This window comes from Calypte anna, chromosome 5A, assembly GCF_003957555.1.
Source record: "Calypte anna isolate BGI_N300 chromosome 5A, bCalAnn1_v1.p, whole genome shotgun sequence".
Taxonomy (NCBI): domain Eukaryota; kingdom Metazoa; phylum Chordata; class Aves; order Apodiformes; family Trochilidae; genus Calypte; species Calypte anna.
This window is the reverse complement of record NC_044251.1, coordinates 15,022,057-15,041,537: the sequence shown is the minus strand read 5'-3', so window position 1 is coordinate 15,041,537 and position 19,481 is coordinate 15,022,057.

Here is a 19,481-nt window from a genome sequence, read left to right as displayed (position 1 = left end):
TAGTAGAGAGATTCAGTTCATGGAAAAACAGACAGTGCATCAAATTTAAATACCTATAAGGCAGAAATCAAACTAATTTTCAATTAAACAACAAAATTTACAGCTGTTTGACAGCATTAAGCTCATATACAAATAAGGAAGTGTGACTACTTTCAGCAGCAGAAGCAAGCGCATTATTTTGATATTAATATTATGTACTTTGGTATAATCATTAGGGAACAGATTCTCAGCTAATATAAAATGCCCTAATTGCACTAAGATGTTATGACACATTACATCATCTGAGAACCTGCTTTGAATGTCACACTAATTTGCACCTAATTTCAGCTACTGATTTTGCTTTTTTTTATATATTTTAGATAACTACAGAATAAGAAATTCTTTTTGAGCTTTACAAAGGCAACTTTTGAAACCTACTATGATGTACAGAGTATATGCTACTAATCATGTCAACAGAGTTTATTTTCTTTGATTTCACACTATAGCTCTAGGCATCTGGTATAGCAGATAGAAGTAGCTTTTGATTGCTCATTGAAGATATCATAGCACCAAAGAACTTGAAAAAAAGGCTAACAGATTTTATAAAAATGAAAAAGGGTGTAGAAAAGTAATAGCAAAAGTGAAACACAAAGCTAGCTTGTGCCAAAATAAAGCAAATCTAGATGTGAAGCACTGTCTTCAGTAGTCAGGAGACTGTTGATGTACCTTGTCCAGTACTCTTAATCTTGTCACATGAAGAAGTCTGTAGTGGCAGATAATGCTAGAACAGATTTCTAATTAGAATTATAAGACCAGTTTATCAGCATCTCCTTGTCTTTCTAAAATAAGTCTTACTGTTACACCATATGAACTCATCACTGTCAAAACAGCTGCAGATTCTACTGGTGGAATTGGAAATTATTTTGATTCACTTTAGGAAATGGGATTTTGATTGATTTCTTTTGTTAGATACCTGAATTTGATATCCCATCCATAGGACCAAACTCTGACACCCCTTCACTAGCTTCATATCATTTACTGATCTAAAGAGCAACTGAAAACAACTAATTTTTCATACTTACTGTGCAACTTTTTCTGGCCTACTGGCATGCTAATGACAAAACCCATGTTTTTCAGAAAAATTCTCTAGTGTATGCTTCAGAATGTAAAAAATGATGAGGACAAAAGGGCAAAGCAAAAACCCATAGATTAAAATGTTATGATTAAATCTGGAATTTCCAAGCTTTTCAGAGAGAGGGGAGAGGTGTGAATGGTAAGAATAACCTTTCACTGATCTGTGTCTACATTTCTACCAAAGGCTGAAGTGAACTGACATAATCTGTCAGTGAGTTCATTTACACTCTACTTTACCTGTTCTGCATATTCCAGCAAGCATCAGGGAAGCAATTTGTTCAGTGTGCTTTGAAGTCAGTGATAAAAGTCACTTTTTTTTCAGTTTGTGTTTAAGAAACTTTCTCTCCAAATTGATGTTTACATGAAGAACATTGATTTGGTGGGTCAGAAAAATTCCATTTGCCAACAGGCTTGCATTTAATAGACTAACCTAAAGTAAACTGCAACACTAATCTCCACATGCACGCAAAATTCTGCTTTGCAACTAGCACTGACAGATGTGAAGGGACACAAGGTTGTCTGTTCCAGAGGCTCTACAAACTGCAATTAAAAAACAAGCAGTTGGAAGCAGTTTGGCTCAAATACCTTGTCATCATTTTTTAGAGGAGAGTGGGAATGGAGTGATTCTGAACAGCTTCTCAGTACAGCTGTCACTACTGTCAGTATTACTTGAGCCACCACTGTGATAACTTGAACTCCCACCACCATGGCATGATTCACTATGCTGTTTGATCCTAGGAAACCCTGATACTGTGCTGTGACTTCAAAGCTCCTGCTGTAGCTGCATGTGTGGAAGGTCATCATCTACTGTATCAAACACTAAAGTACTGAGAGTTATTAACCCTTCTGTGGCAGTCCAAGTTTCTATTTCTTGGACCTACTTCCTCACTCGTGCTTTTAAGCTCCTAAAGAAGCACAGCATACATTCTAGTCCTGATATCTCTCTCTAGGACTAGACATCATTGCATTTGGAGTTTATTACTGGAGGTTTCATTTTGGCATAATACTGCTCTGTTTTCTAGACTCTCCTTCGTGCCTATACCTATACATATATAGTTATATAAACCATAAACTGCAAGATCAATGTCACCACTACCAAACCCCTAGATATCACTCTGAAACACTTGTTAAGAATTCAAGATTAGAAAATAGTCTAATCAAGACTAAAAATAGTCCTTTAAAAAAACAAATTAACAAGCCCGCAAACAAAAAACCCCACATCATCAGCATTTTTGTGGGGCTCAGTTCACAAGTTTCATTCTCCTCTAAGATGCTAGCAAGGTTTTTTTGCAGGGGTTTCCTCTGGAGGGCTCTATCAAAAGCAATACTGTGACAGTAAAACACTTGGGGAAGCTGCTTTACTTTCCTCTTTTACACATGTAAGGCAAAGACTCTTGGTTGTAAGACAGAGTACAAGCTTTAAAGGGGAAAAAAACCCCAAACAAAAACTGTAAGAAAAGGAAGTACTCTGTTGAGATGTAAATTTCATAAGATTCTGATCAAAGGAATTTAAAACATTAGCAGTTTAATTTAAGACTTAATTTTTACGTTTTAGCCCGGAAAAACAACCAACCACACACTCCCTAGCTGTAAAATGTAGCATATCTACTGGGACAGAAGCGTTTGATTCTTGATAGTATGAAGAAAGCTTATCCATATCTGGTGCGAGCAGCTATTGAAAAAATGTGCACTTTTAAAACGGAAAGTGTTAAATGAACACAAGCTACAAAACCTTGAGCAACAGCACACTTTTCATTTTAGTGCAGAAACACCCTCCTCAATACCTCAGCTGATTGCTTTAGTTATATGTTTAGAGCACCTTGTGGTTTGCTTTCATCAGGTTGTACCTCTTTTAAAGGCAGGTGACAGAGCACATATTGAAGCTTTGGAACATACATGCAAAGTCTGCAGCACCTTAAGGAGAGACTGGACACATTCCCTGAAGAAGAGACAGTTGAGGCTCATAAATACACAGAAGCTACTGCCAGCTCAGGAAATCTGAGCCAAAACCAACTGGAGGCTGAGACAGTCCTCAGAATTTTCATTTACGTTTGCCTATAGTTCTCTCACTAGGCTTTTTATTTAGCCTCAATCCAGAATGGAATAAAGGGTCTCCTGGAACTCTAGCTGGATCCAGTACTGCTTTCCATGGGTAATTATTATTCAAACACTAAAACCACACATGAATAGATAAAAATAAGTATAAAAAGCGTAAAAATAAGTATAGAAATAAGCACAAAAAGATCCCAACTCATGATGTTTTCCAAAATGTTAAAAAATCTTTCAAATATAGTTTTACTGGCTTCAGGATAGATAGTTAGACTGGGTACTTCACATGTTTGTCCCTGTTGCCTTTCAATGATACAGAGTTAATTTTATAAACTTATAAAATTTAAAGCTCAGCTTTAAAGTTTATATCTCTAGTAACCAAATTCAGTTTCAACTTTATTAAATTCAATGGTTCTTCAGAATTTAGAAAAGTAAACAGAATACTCATAACTACAAACCCTCTCTGAAGACTCACCAGAAATGTGAATTGTTTTATTCTCAGTTCTGACTCCTTAACAGAGCTATATTTTTTCTTTTTAAAAAGTACAAACAAAACAAAAATTAACCCCCTTACTAGACAAATTAGCCCCCTGGCTGTCCTAATATTGCAGATTTTCAGTTATTTCTCAGACATCTTTTTGTTAAAACAGTTATTTCCTCAGAATCATAAGCTATAAATAAATAGAAATTGATTATTTGATTTGCCAGCAATCTTTGAAACTGATGTAGGTCCATTTTATCATGTTTTTCAGTGTTTCATCCAGTCAACACTCTTTACGGGGAATACTTCTGTTCCCAGTTCAGTGACACAGCCTTAGATGTGATCTCTAACCTCAGGCCCAAACCTGGCCTAAAACATACACCTGGAAAGTGTCCTCATTGTATATATGCAAAATGTTTTCAGCAAGGACTTAATTGCAGCTGAGACAGGACTGACACAACAGGGGAAGTCAGATCTGAGATCCTTCCAATAAGATCTTAGCTCTGCATGTAAGGAAAAACACCAGTATGGTCTGGCTGAGTTCTGACCTACTGAAAGAAGTATGGATGTGCTGCCCTAGCACTAGGGTCACATGGACAGACACAAGTCAGAAAACAGTCACTGTTTTGGACTACAACAGGGCCAGCCACCAGTGGAGTTGCAAAAATAAATCTGAGTGCATATAGGAAGCTGATCCAATTAGAACTAAGTACTGTTTTTTCTATGTCACTTGCACACAGTAGAAAACAAAGTGATGTGATAGCATTCTGCATTTTGAAGTCTTAAAATGGCTTTATAGTTGAATGGCTACGAATAAACTGTTCCAGAGCATCTACTATGAAGGATTTCGGAGTATGCTAAGCCATAAATAAAATAAAGCTTCAGTCTGTGTTTTCCTACTGTTGAAATCTCTTAATCTTTAATATAAATATCTTTCGTACTAAAACCAAAGAAGTACAGCATCAGCAATTGTCAGGGGGGAATCGAGTACCCAGCAAGTCAAACAGGTCATTCACTGGAGAGCAAGCCAGTGTACTGAGCTATAACACTGTTAACATTAGCAGAGCATTGCCAGAAGTGTGTCTGGATATTTTTGTTGGCTGATACTACAAGTAGCAGAATATAAAAAGCTCACAAAGGGAGAAAAGATGAAAGCAAAAAGATGGGATAGAACTAATGATAATAAAACATTTGGCAAGTCAAATTACTGAGAGTCTCATATCAAAAGCAACTTTGACAATAATGGGATTCCAGAGTCCATAAAATTAGTCATGATTCAAAGATAAAAACAAAAACAATTTGTGTAAAAGCTTTGCTTTAAAGATTTAACACTGTGTACCAAACCAAGAAAAAAAGCACCTCTTTAACAGTAGCACTTTAATATAGGTATCCATTATCTAATGCTTATATAATGGAAGCCAAATGAGCTCATTATTATCAGTGCTATTATACTGAATACTAAATGAACTCATCATAGAGACATACTTGCTTTAAAAACTATTACCACACCATCAGTGGCAAGGAAAAAAATTGCATACAAACTTCCTGAGATGACTAATTTGATTTCAGTGTTAACTTCTAATGCATTATTAATCAACAGTTCATTATACTTTCAGATAGTATTTAGTTTGTTTGTGGCTTATTTGTATACAATTCATTTCTGTAATCTTTTTCTATAGTGCACTTTATTCCTATGTAAACAATTCTGGTTTGGGCTGAAACACAAGGACACTTCCATTTACTGTACATAACATACACAAAATGATTCACAAAATAACCATTCCCTTCATCTTTTTGTTGAAAGAAAGACTGACGTATTCTCAAAAGGAAATAACATGAAAAAGAATTCCTATGTGATATTCCATAGACAGATTTTTAAGAAAACTCTTTGGGAGTATTTAAAATGATAGTGTAACCTTTCTTCTTGTACCTTCATCCTCTGTTGAGGTAGGATTCTTCAAATCCTACAGTCTGTTTTTATAGGGTAGTTAAATAATATGTTCACAAATGATCTCATATAACTTTATTAATTGTAGTGACATCAGCATAGTTGTCATAAGGTATGCACATAGCATGGAAAAAGTTCTGATTAGGTCACTGTGAAAAACTTTTTAAATATTTAGACATTTTTTAGTATTTAATATTTTATTAATGCTTTTGGTGATACAAACAAGCAAACAAAACCATCAGAAGCATGGTGATCAACCTGAGATAAAATGCTGTGTTATTTCTCTGCTGTTTATCCATTTGCTAAAACTGTTTTCTGGGAGGAAATATTTAACAAAATATCATTCTAAATGGAAAAGTTTTTAAAACTATGAAGGAAATATTTTGAGAGTTTTAAAATGTGAATAGCTTCAGGCTGCCTAAAGCACAGAAGTTTAGTAAGGAAATTCAAAATAATCGAAATATAATAAGAAAAATACTATCCAGCTGTAAAGTCTAACAAATAGGCTAAAGTAGCCTAGATGGTTCTGTTTATTTCTAGTAAGCAAAATAGCTATATATTTCTTTTTCTGATAGAGGTTTTCTTTTCTTTTCCCATTCCAGGATTTTGATGTCAAAGATGAGTATGGCACAATAATCTTGACGCTTTAGACAATAAAGTCTTATTACAAGCATAAGCCAAACCCATCACTGAGTTAGTCACAAAAATTGCAAGTTGAAAGATTTTACCAGGCAGCAAATCCATCGTTGAGCTTCATTCTACCTGTAATGTCTTTGTTCTTTCAAATGCAATTAACTGTATCTAATGTCTATAATGTCCATATCTGACCTATATCCATAATTCATTTAGAGAATCCAAGAATTTTGAGTTGACTGTTAAGAAGTAAATAAAGTCCTTTTTACTTGAATTTGTTTCACTCCTTTTGCCAATACATGTACTTGACAAGACAAGTTTTCATATATGATTCAGCAGCACCAAGGAGGAATCTAATTCTAGAGCTGTCGAACTTCATATGTATGCTCTTTGAAGTGCAAAGGTGTATTGGTTTAAATCTGGAATAGCTCTGATACTCCTTGTCAAAAGCCAATCTCAGTTTATGTAAATAGAATGCTTTGCTAAATCTCTTCTGCACTGTTTCAAGTTCCTGACTATAAACCAAATTCCATGTTTAGTGTAGTTATGATTGGATAATTCTATTAGAAGCAGCAACAGTTAGTAACAATTAGAAACACTAACAATTAGAAATAGTAACTGAATTAGGATGCCTGGCAAGCTCATTGATCAAGACTCCAAAATCAGATCATAGGACATATGTGGCTTGAACTCAGTGCCCACATGGGGCTGGTCCCGTATGTAGGTGGCACTACCCATGATTGAGGCCTGCATCAGAGCAGCAACTGACAATGAAGCACATCTCATAAAACATTAATTTCTCACAGCACAGTGTGAAATCTAATTTAATGACCAAAGAAGTCAAGCATATATTGCAGTTTAACAAATGTGAATTTGTTGTGGTGGTGTGTTGGTATGCAATGGTGCACAGTTACACCAAGAGTTTGCGGTAAGGAGGCATTGGTACCACCAGCAAAATAAGTAAAAGCTGTGTGTAAGTTTGTTTCCTTATCTCAGGAAATAAATGATCTTCCATTGCAATCATACCAGAAAATTAGAACACAGTACTTTTTATTGCTAAACCTTGCCTTGATTTTCTGTGCTAGAACAAGGAAGACCTCGCCAAACTTGCAGAATTCTCATGGTACCATTCAAGGAGCTACTCCAGCAGTTAGCCAATATGTCAAGTATAGATTACAAACTTTTTAACTTGGGATGATAAATCAAGGCTCTAGGTTACTATTTGTTGGAGTGGCTGATACCTTGGAGGTATCACTCTGCCAAGAAAAGTGTCCTCTGTAACTATATTATGTAACTATATACATATGTGTATAGAGAACAGCTACAGCATATAAAAGGTTAAAGCAAAGGTATCCTACACTTGAGACTTTGTTAAATTATATCTATTTTGCAGCCAAGATAAACAGTTACAGGCACTGAGAGGCTATTTGTTTTCCATTAAGCTGACTCTTATTCTTCTCTCCTAGTGGGAAAACAGAAACCAGAAGTGATGTAAAGTCATAGTTTATGTCACGGTGCCTTCATGTAGTATGTAGATATCTGTGCATGAAAAGTGACTGGAAACAGATCAAGTTCAGTCCATGCCTTGTTACCATTCTTCTGGCCTCAGCAACTCACAATCAGCTGGTTTGTTTGATGCATGAGAAACAGAAAGAAATATTCCCTGGGTGACAGGGAATGCCCAACACTTGACTTTAGACTGGATCTCATCTTTCTTTACTTGTCTGAATGCTGGGCACAGTCACTGCACTTGTCAACTAGAGACAGATAAACCATTCCAGAGGGTAGAATCCTTACATTAGGTGAAGATTAATTGCTGTTCAAAGGATTCTTTATTTCTTCACTGACAGAGATTTCCCAGAAAACTGTCTTTTCTGATTGCTGAAGCTGGGTGCTTTGAATTCTTTCTTTGATTTTGGAACCTAAAATATACTTTTTCTCCTATTTTTTATTTATTATGCTTATTTTCTTGAAAAGCAGTTTTTATATAGGCACCTCAACACATCTTACTCATTGCATCCATAGAGCATTCCCCTACTTTCCTCCACTTTGTCAGGATAGTCTAGTCAGATGTTCAGGTTTTTTGGTCATCTCATGTTCTGCTCAGAAAATGCTTAGATAAAGTTTTGGAAAAAAACTCAGCATGATAGAAATTTAAACCCTTTTTTTTTTTTGTATCAAGTTTAAACCCACAATCACAAAACAGCTGTTTAAAAGCAACCTCATATTTTTTATATCAAAAAGACCACCAGATGGCGACCTTACAACTGCATAAATAAAGCATAAAACAGATTAAATATCGTTGTCTTTCCAACCACCCATTAAATATCGTTGGGTTTTTTGTTGTTGATGTTTGGGTATTATTAAAACAAAACAAACTCCTTGAATAGCATAAATCATGTGCAGATATTTTGATTGGCTGCAAGTGGTGAATTCTTTAATTCTTCATTTTTCCTTTCTCCACTCTAACACACTGCAATTCTATACTTATTAAATTTCTAATTACTGACACAGAAAACACTAGCACAGGGATGACTCCCACAAAGTATGAAGTGCTACACTTCAAGGAAATTATGGTCAGTGTGTCATTGCTTTCCAATCTCTAGAGCAGCAAAGCCTTTCTAAAGATTTTTGGTTTGCATAGCCAGGCTCACAAATTGATCTGCCTGTCAAAGTGATGCAGGTGCCAGACTGATGCAAGTGCCAGACACATACTAAGAACCTTATCCAAAGTCTGAAGCCTCAGCTGGGAGTCTTTCCACTGCTTCCAGTAAGCTTTGGGCCAATCCCCTTTTTTTTACTTTCTGCCTCTCTCTGATTTATATCTAGGTAAGATTTGAAGCTGAATGCAATTTCCTATAAAAAGTATGTCCATAAAATACATCATTCTCCATCAATTTCAAATAGCAAATTCGAGGAGTTAAAAATAATTTGTGGTGTTAACTAGCAACCTGACAACTTTTCAATGCTTGATTATGCTATTTTAAAAGAATAATATGAAAAGTTTACAGACCAGATACTCAAAAAGGGAGCAGAACAAATTACTAAACAATCAATTTCTAAAAACCTAGAGGAAAAGAAGATGATGATAAATATGGATTTGTCATCAACAAATCAACTCAAGCCAGCCAAATTTCCTTTCCTGGCAGACTGACTGGCCTAGTAGATAAGGCAGAAGGCAATAGATGTGGTATATTCTGATGCTGGAATGAAAAGTTCTACTTAACACTTCTGCAAACAAATGTGGTGAAATGGCTGCATGGGTACAAAACCAGTTCAAAATCATACTCAGAGCTTAATTAGCACTGGCTTGCTGTCTGATGAGGAAGTCTGTACTGAATTTTGTTCTGCTCGGCTCTTCCATCACTAGCTTGAATCATGAAATAAAACATAAGTCCACATATACTGAAGACATCCAAATTGGGACAGCTGGCACACTATGGAAAAGAGGACTGGAATTCAAATTTATCTTAATAGACTGGAAAAAATATGAAATCAGGAAAGTGGACTTCAGTTGGATGAGAACTTTTCTAAAAGTGAAAGCAGGTACACAGGTGCAAGATGGAAAACAAGAAATAAGTAGCTAGAAATGGGAAATAATTCTGGAAAGATAAACTCCTTGCATAACATGTTTATAGACTCCCACTGTGTGCAATGTATCTGATGTACACAAAATCATTCCTCTATTTTGTCTGATATTTATAAGGTCTCATGGAGCATTTTGACTAGTTTTGGGAATAACAGTTTCTAATACAGACTGACTGGAATCAGAAGTGAGGAAGATAATTAGGGCTGCATGGCATTTATGAAATGTGACTGACAGAAAGGTTGAAAGAACTAATTTTTCAGTTTAGAGCAGACTTCAGAGACATAAGAGATTTGAGGATCAAACGAAATCTTTATAAAAAGACAACAGTACTCTTTGCCACTGGATAAGGCAAGCAATTATGATCTTAGTTTACAGAAAGGAAGATTTGGGCATTAGATATTAAGAGTCTTCTTGGAGGTGTATAGAAACAAATTAAACAAACCAGTCTGGGAGAGGCTATTTAATCCAAAATTATGGGAAAAAAATAATTTTCAAACAGACTTCTCAAAAGCTTAAGTTGTATAGCCATTTTTGTGACTATTTTCACCACAAGTAAAATTCTCAAAGAAGTTTGTTCTTCATTCCCTTTCAAACTGGTTACCATTTCCTATTATTCTTAATGAGATTCAGTTAAGGTGCTGTGCTCTTTTTCAAAATTCTGATTGTTTCCTGAGAGAAAAACCAGCAGACATCTTTAAGGACAAATTGAAAACAATGGGGGGCAGATAACTAACTCAGAATAATCACCTAAAAGTTGGCAGGTTTTCAAAGAAAACAGTGTTTTATGGAAATTTTTTTTTGCAGTAGAATAGTATTCATTAACTCCTGTGGAAGAACAAGCTTCATGAGCAAGACTTTGAGAGAGAAGAATCCTTTCATCCTATTTCTTATGAAGTACAGGCTGTACCAAAGAATCCTACAAATTTTGAGTCCTTATATCTATTTCATTCTGAAAATAACTCCATGAGGAAGATAATTCTGAGGATGAAAAAAGAGCAATATATGTTTTGCTTAAGTAACTTGTGATAAATATTTAAAATACATCCATGAAAGCTTTTTTTGAAATTTTCAGAAAAAAAAAATTAAGACTATATCTTTGTTATAAAATAAGGTCATTTGATGATGCTTTGCACCCACAACAGGTCATTCTTAGCTCTTGATCAGCAAACAGTATTTTCACAGCATGTGTTAAAATAGTAGTATGTAGAACTGACTGTGTCTTCCAGTGACAATAAGAATTAAAAAAAAAAGCCAAAAGCCCAGAAGAAAAAAAATGAAAAATATCAAGAATATGTTAAAACAGGAATCCGGGATCATTTAAATAACCATTTAAAATTTTCAGAGTATGTCCCACTGTAGGAGAAGAATTCCTACAGTCAGCATTTTTAATTCATAGCACTTTTTTAAAGTTCATTTTTCAGTTATGAAGAGTAGAAAAAAGAGACCTATATAAGATCTGTGTAGATCTTAACTGAAGCATTTACTTAATTGTGAGGGACATTTTAACAAACTGGAAAACAATATAGAATAAAGATTACAGAGTCAACAGTGCAGTGAAATATTTTCCAAATACCCTTACCTTCCTTCAGCAGTATGGATACATCTTTCCATGCCCAAGTGAAGCCACTTAAGAGTGTGCAAGGCTTTTATTTCCTCTTTGTACAATTATATCATCTTTTTTTTGCTATATCTTTTGTATATATTTAGCATTTAAGACTAAACAAAAAATCTCAATCCCATAAAATTGCTAAGTATGGAAAATCACAGAAGTAAACTCCATCTTCTTAATTTCATTCATTCCCTGGGAAGCTCAGGGAGAAGCAGCTATCGATGGAAAAATTCTGATGTTATGGGCCAAAAGAGTCATATTGCTTGAAAATTATTTATACTGTGGGAATGTCCTGTGGCATACATTTTCATTTTGAAACATATACTAGTTGCTACTTTTTCACAACCTACATGATACCCAGCTGGTAATTCTCAGCTATGGCTAATAAGTAAAAAAATCAAAAGATTCTGGGCAATTTTGTAAAGAGCCACTGCTTGGTTTTTTAATTGCTTTACCATCTTCAGCACTGTTACAGAAAGAGACTGAGGATTTCTAGCCCTTCCCAAATCAATGATCCTGGAATCTCCAGAGGAATTGTTAATTTCAAGGTAAAATTTCAGTCTGTTAGAGGGGAAAATATTTAATCTCTAAACAGTTGAATAGATTTCTATCCATGAAATTGATTAACACTAAATCTTTCTAGATCTATTTCAGCTTCACTGTTCCCCTGGCATTTGAGTTTTTGGTCCATATATATATAGCTCAAACAGAATTCAATTGAGACCTTTGCTATAAATAAATTCTTGCCATGCATTATTTAACTAATATTTTAACCAAACAAAGACAGCTCTAACTATGCAGTAAATCCTACTGTGTACTGCAGTGTTAGCACAGGGAATGATACGTACTAAGTGTTAGCATGCAGCTGGACAGAATGTAATAAACTTGAACTGTAGGTAAAATTTTGCTATCTAGTTTAGCCATTGCCACTACATACCTCTGAAAAAAAAACCAAAACAAAAACAAACAAAAAAGAGATGTTGCAAGACGAACCTCTCTTAGGGCACGATGCTCCAAGGTCCAACCAGGTGTTCCAGCAGAAACTCACAAATAGGGCTCTGAGTCTATTGCCCTCAGGGTTGACCATCCTGGATCAGTACTCCAAGAGCAGCCAGTCCCTCTGCTGGCTTGCCCGGGAGTGAGCTGAGCCTGGGAGGTTGAGCCTCACCTTTTATTGGCCCCCTAATCCTGCTCATGCGCAGTGGGGGCCCTGCCCTAATCAGGCACAGGTGGGCTTAACACAAGCTCATGCCCACTACCTGGTAATTAGTGGCACCTGGTTGCCTCATTTCACTACAAAGAGAAGTGAGGAATACAAACTAAGTAGTTTCAAGAGCTTTCAAATGGCTTACTACTTTTCTCTCTTGCAACTTAATTTTAAAGTTAATTCCAGTGTATTTGTCAATGGCTGAATTATGATTGGAATTTTGTGAGCAATCAGCAACGGCTCATGTACGGAATAATAAAAAAAGTAATGTAAAGGAAAGACATGTAGGTAGTTTTCTTCGATAAACTCTTTGGCCATTCTACCCTTTGATTTTGCTTACCTATAGTAATTTCAGAGCCCTGTGAAGCACTTCTCTTTCTATGAAAACCCACATTTTTTCCACATTTTGACACATATGTAATGTGTCATAAAAGAAGGGAGGTGTGGAGTGACTTGCTTGCCACATATCCAATAGATGTAAAAGAGCCAAAACATTGTAAAATTTACCACATCAAAAATTCAATTAAAAAAGAATATATTTCTAAAAATCTAGGATTTTTGTGTAATTTGCTCCAAGTTTGCTTCAGTTCATTTCAATTTTTCAACTTATGTTTACTGCCTTTATATTTTTTTACTGTATTTTGAATACCAATGATTTTAATTTAGGCTGCATGGACATCTTGAGAATCCTTTCATTAAACTGAAATATAACTCACTGAATTGTATTTTCAAGTGAAAAGTCAGTTCCATCTCTCTTTGAGTGCAGAATGCAATAAGGCACGGATTGTTTTACTTCTGCTTATTAGTCCTCCATGGACATAAATCTGTATCTGTAATATACTGGCCTTCTTAATCACAAAAGGAAGGCATTATAGGTGACTTGCTTTTGCTTATGAATGTTTGTCTATCTGTCATTTTTTTTGTGTGACTGAAACTTAAAAAAAGAAACAATGGCAATGTGATTTTTTCAAATTGCATCATTAACTTCTAGAAGAAGACAAGTATGGCATCTATCCTGGAGGATATCAGAAGGGCAACACAATAAGATTAAGGCTGGAAGTCATCATAGGACTATGACTGGAGTTTTGTTTATGTGCTTTAATGCAAGTTAAGGTGGTTTCTGATGCAGTACATTTTGATTTGGTGTGTAGAGAACACTAGAAAATATCCAAGTACTGCTGGAATAGAAAAGCTGAGGTGAAAAAGTGAATGTATATTTAAACAGAATAGAAATTTCCATGGATTTACACAGTGGATTTTAACAATTTCTGGCACTCAACAAACACTTTCTGAGCATTTGGTAAATTTTTAAAGGCTTTTAAAAAAACCTAAAAAACATTATGGCTATAATGTGGAATAACATTCCAAGCTTAGACAGAAAAATAATTTTTTATTTTTATCTAGACTTTTATATACAACATTCCTCATAACATAAACATTGGTATATGCCTCTGTTCCACAAAGAACTAAGTGTAGGTCTATATTAATAAAGCATATGCAAAAATATTGACCATTCTTCAGTCCTAACTTTAATCCTGTGCTTCATTGCTTAGTCAGTTGAACTGATGGTACAGGATGGTTTGGAAATAAAGAAAAGAATGGGTATATTTTGATGCTGTAATTTTTAAAAGCATTGAGAACAAAACAAATAAAACTTAAGTGGGACTTATAAAATGGGAATAACATTTTTAATAGTGGCACAGAATAGGTAAATTCAGCCAAAGATATCTTGGGTTTGTGTGTTAGAATAATGTACTTGATACAGAAAAAAATGAAATACAGACTAGGAGAGATTTATATTATATTATTTTTGAGCTAAACATCTTGTAACAGTGAAGTCAAGTAACTTGCATACAGCACTTCTCAAAATAGGTGTAATACCAAGATACATTCAAAATGAAGAAACATCATAAATCGAACACCTGCATTCTCCTGGTGTTGTGGTTTAAGCCTATCCAGCAGCAAAAAAAACAGTCAGCTACCTACTCACTCCTCCCTGGTGGGATGATGAGGAGAAAATATAATTAAAAGCTCATGGGCTGTGACATGGACAGGGAGAGTTGACTCACCATTCATTGGTTTGGGGAAAAATCCAGGTTAATTTCTCACCAATCATATCAGAATAGAACAACAAGAAACAAAACCAGATCGTAAAAACACCTTTCCCCATCCCCTCCCTTCTTCCCAGGATGAAAATTTCTTTGCTCCTTATTTCTTTGCCTCCATCCCCCAGTTGCCCCAGGGAGAGGGAATGGAGGTCGTGGTCAGTTGAAAACTTAGTTTGAGATCTACATAAACCACTCCTCAATCTCCTTTCCAGCAATGGAACTGATGGTCTATTGTTGCGAGCATGAGAGGATATTTCTCCACCAGAGTTCTTCCTACAGCTAAGATGTTGTTTTAGATTGTGTGTCAATTTCTATCCCATGGCTCTTTCTTTTCCACCTACTGAAAGCAAACTACCCAAGCTTAGAAGGAAGCAACTCCCCCACAGGGTAGCAATATGTTATACTTATTTTATAATGTAAGTTTTCCCACCGATAGCTAAAACTAGAAATAAGTGCAAATTGCTGTTCCCTGGAAAAAACAAAACATGTAGCATTCTATAGAATGGCATCTAAATTTGTTCTACTGAAATGTCATTAATCATAATTTCCAATACCAGATCAGTCTTACTGATAGCCCCTCACTCAATCTGTTGCTCATTAAATTAGAACTCTTGCAGAAGAAGCATTACCCATGAAATATTCAGTTTTCCGCACTGCTTATAAATGGAGAAATCTCCAAGTTCTTTGATAAGCTCCCAGCTTCCCATGGGCAGAGCAAGATACACCTGATGAGTTCGTTTCCATCAAGTAAAGAAGAGACCTTACCCGACAATGCTTTTCATAAACTAAATTCATGTAGACTTTTTCCAAGTTTCAGTATTATACACCTGGTATTTGGAAGTAAATTCTTTACAATTCAACTTTATTTTTAATTCTCATAGTTAAGTTTACATTATTCTTATCCAAACTTGGAGAAATGTTAGGGGCTTTTTTTCATAATTCCCTTTATAACTAGTCTTTGTTGTCAACAGTCAAGCTACCCTAATAATCACCAAAATTATATCATTCAATATCATAAAAGTGAGGGGTTTTTTCCTGTGAACAGGCAAGTGAAAGATATATCATTTCTGCTGAATTTAAGAACTGATAAATAAAGTATAAAGGGGATGTATCCTGAAAATGTTCATTTTTTTCAAACAGACATACCTCAACATTTTGAAAAGGTATAACAGTTTCCACTAAGTGTATTCCTGGTTAACTTAGTAAAAAAAGCTGAGGTAGTGCATGAAAACCATACAATAAGAAGATGCAAAATTCAAGGTATTCATGATAGCACTAAATTTAACAAATGAGATTAGAATTAAATTGAGAGATTAGCAGAATTTTTTGAGTAGCTCTGTGTAATTTTTGCCTCAGTAGTTTCTTGTATTAAAATTGTATTATATAGAACTTTTCTACTATAGTGGCTCATGTGATAAAGCAACTAACTTGCATAACTGCAGAATTATGAAAAAAAATAATACATTCTATTAAAAAACACACCCTGTGAGATTGACAGGTAGGCCATTGATTTAGGGAGGACTGGTCTGCAGATTTGGATTATGCTGTCAGGGATCATGAGTGGAGAAAATTGTACCTAATAAGACATCAGAAATAATTATTTTGGTTAAAATTCCTAGAATTTAAAGCTATACCAGCTGAGAAAGATTCCTTGAATTGAAGCAGTCTGATGAATCTGTGTGTCTTACAAGTATTAAACCATCAATAAAATGCAGGATTTTTTACAAGTAGAACAGAATAGAAATCTGGAAGCACTAAAATTGTTATGCTTGGATTTTTACTGTTACTGTAGCCTTATGAAGAGGGTTAACACAGTGACTGTAAGCCCAGATATTTTTCTGTTTTTCGTGTTTTCATAAGGGATCCAGAGAAAGATTTAGTAGATTTTTTTTTGTTGGTATTCTGTCATGATGTTGATAAAAACTACTAAAACTTAATTTTTTATGTTAAACATTATTTCTTCATGCATTTGTGAAGACTAAGGTCTCTAAAGAATATGAATGAATGTTCATGATATACATGCTAATTTTTACTAAATTTTTTTATATATTTGCAAAGAAAAAGTACTCAAATTCTATCTGTGAAAGGGCATTTAGGGTTCTGTAGCCTGCTTTATTTCACTTTAGAGAGTTCACTGTTTCACTACCCCAGTGAGTGCTTATTCCTTTGAAATACTTATTTATATGTACTCTTACATTACAACTGCAGCCACCTACCAAAAAAAAAAAAAAAATTCTATCTTGTAAAACATGGTCTCCTTTGGTTGTTTGTTAAAAAGAAAGGCTCAAGTTCATCTAAAAACCAATTCTATCAAATGCTGCACAAAACCATCCAATTTACATGTTCTGAATTATCCCCTTCAGAAGGATATCCACTGATTACAGACCTAACTGAAATTAGTCTCAATAGAATCATGTCAGTTTAAGGAATATCCAGCTTCTTCTGAAGAATATAGAATTCTTGAGAATATATATATTTCTCTATTCTTACACTATATTTGCCTTTTTATACACCTATAAGTCATTGATGCATCACAGTTTTGTGTTGAACAAAAGTTCAGAGGGTGCAAACCAAGTTTTACAGGTGCCATGCTCTAACTGAGCAGTATTGTATGTTTGGAGAGGATTGTATGTCTTTGGAGAGGACACTTTATCATTCCGACACACTTTTCCCCATTCCATCACATGGGCAACATTAGTGGAATATCTATACCTATTTTTCACTGTAAGTACTGATCACTAAAACCTGACCCAAACTTTAAGTATATCATAAGAATTAATGAACCAAGTTAGTCATATATTTCTTACCTTGCTCATTGGGATAGACATTTTAGCAGTTGCAAAGTTCATATGAAACCTTTGCTCTCTTATTCTCATGGATGTAATTCATGGGACTGATACTTCCATTTGCTTAGTGCTAGACAGAAACTATCATTCTTTTCAAACCTGCTGAGGGTATTTGGCTATACAGTTCTTGCATACATCTTCCCATACCTATGCATCTTCTGGTTATGATCTGCATCATCTGTCCCACCCAAACAGCAACATTTTCTTGATGAAATTACTTAGGTGAGACTTTGCTAAAGGGAAAGCTATGTCTGTATCTGCATAAGCACATATCTAGATACATGCACTGGTCAACAAGGGCATCAGCTGGAACTCTGTAAAAATACCTTGTTTGGAAATAGCTTGGCTCTGAAAGTATCTTCTGTTCTAGATAAATTGAAAAGATATGTAAGGAAAATAAATAAATATTAAAAAACGATATTCAATCTAAGAATGCCACAGAATCATGGTTCTTAAAATCTTGTTCTATCTTGATAGGAAACAGCCTACAGCTCCTGAATGTTTCCAGGAGTGTTGCTGTATTTTTGTGTTGCTGTATTTGGATTTTCAATCTCCAAGGATAATGAGTATTGTAAATTTTCACCATGATTCATCTTCTACCTGAAATATCTGTCAGCTTTAATCATAAAATGAGGTACAGGTTTATTCAGTTTGACTTCAGGCTTCTAACTATAAGACTGACAGAAAAGTTTACAAATGAAATGAGTGAAGCACTTTAGTCTGACTCCATTTTTAACTACTGGAATTTTATTTACTTGTTAGCCTCTTATGTATGAGTCCCCAGTCTAGCCATTAGTCATGGATTCAGAGTTTATAACAATATATAATCTTGAATACTCCAGCTGTGATTATGTTCTTTCTATTTTTGTTACATATAACTTTCAAGAATCGAGGCTTTTGGTTTTACAGCATAGCCTCTCAATTCTAAACATTTATATACGTCTATGTCTCATATACAAAGCTTTTAGCTTAACTGTGTTCTAAATTGGAATGGGAAATACCCTTGAGGACTTTAATACCTGGAGGCAAGTTCCTTCATACTTGATGATAAACTCTTCAGCTCCCATGTAACAAGTCAAGGCATAGAATCATAAGAATCATAGAAAGTTAGGGGTTTAAAAGGACCTCAAAACATCATCGAGTCCAACCCCCATGCCATGGCAGGGTCACTTACAGCAGGTCACACAGGAAAGCACCCAGGTGGGTTTTGAATGTCTCCAGGGAAGGAGACTCCACAACCTCCCTGGGCAGCCTGTGCCAGTGCTCTGTCACCCTCACAGTGAAAGAGGTTTTCCTTATATTTATGTGGAACCTCCTATGCTCAAACTTGTACCCATTGCCCCTTGTCCTATCACTGGACATCACTAAAAAGAGCCTGACTCCATCATCCTGGCACTCACCCTTTACACATTTATAACCATTGATAAGGTCACCCCTCATTATTCTCCTCTTATCCAGTCTAAAAAGCCTCAGCTTCTTCAGCCTTTCCTCATAAGAGAGATGGTCCACTTCCTTAATTATCTTGGCTGCTCTGAGCTGGATTCTTTCAAGCAGTTCCCAGTTTTTCTGGAACTGAGGAGCCCAGGAAGGACATCTTTGATTTATACAAACATAGATCCTTGGTTCTTTAGCAGTTCTTATCACACTGGTTTTAGTTCTATTATTTCACCCCTTTTGTACTGATTTGTGTTCATGATTAAACTGAACCCTCTAGTATAAAGTACTTAAATTTACTCTGTCATATATTCATGAGATATGGTCAGATATTAGCTTTCTATTAAAAGAAAACACAAATGACTAATTAAAACTAGAGTCATGACTTCATGTCTGAACAGACTTTTGAGGCCATGATCTCTTTCCTACCTTCAAGAACGTCAAGTTTTTGAATATCTGTAGTC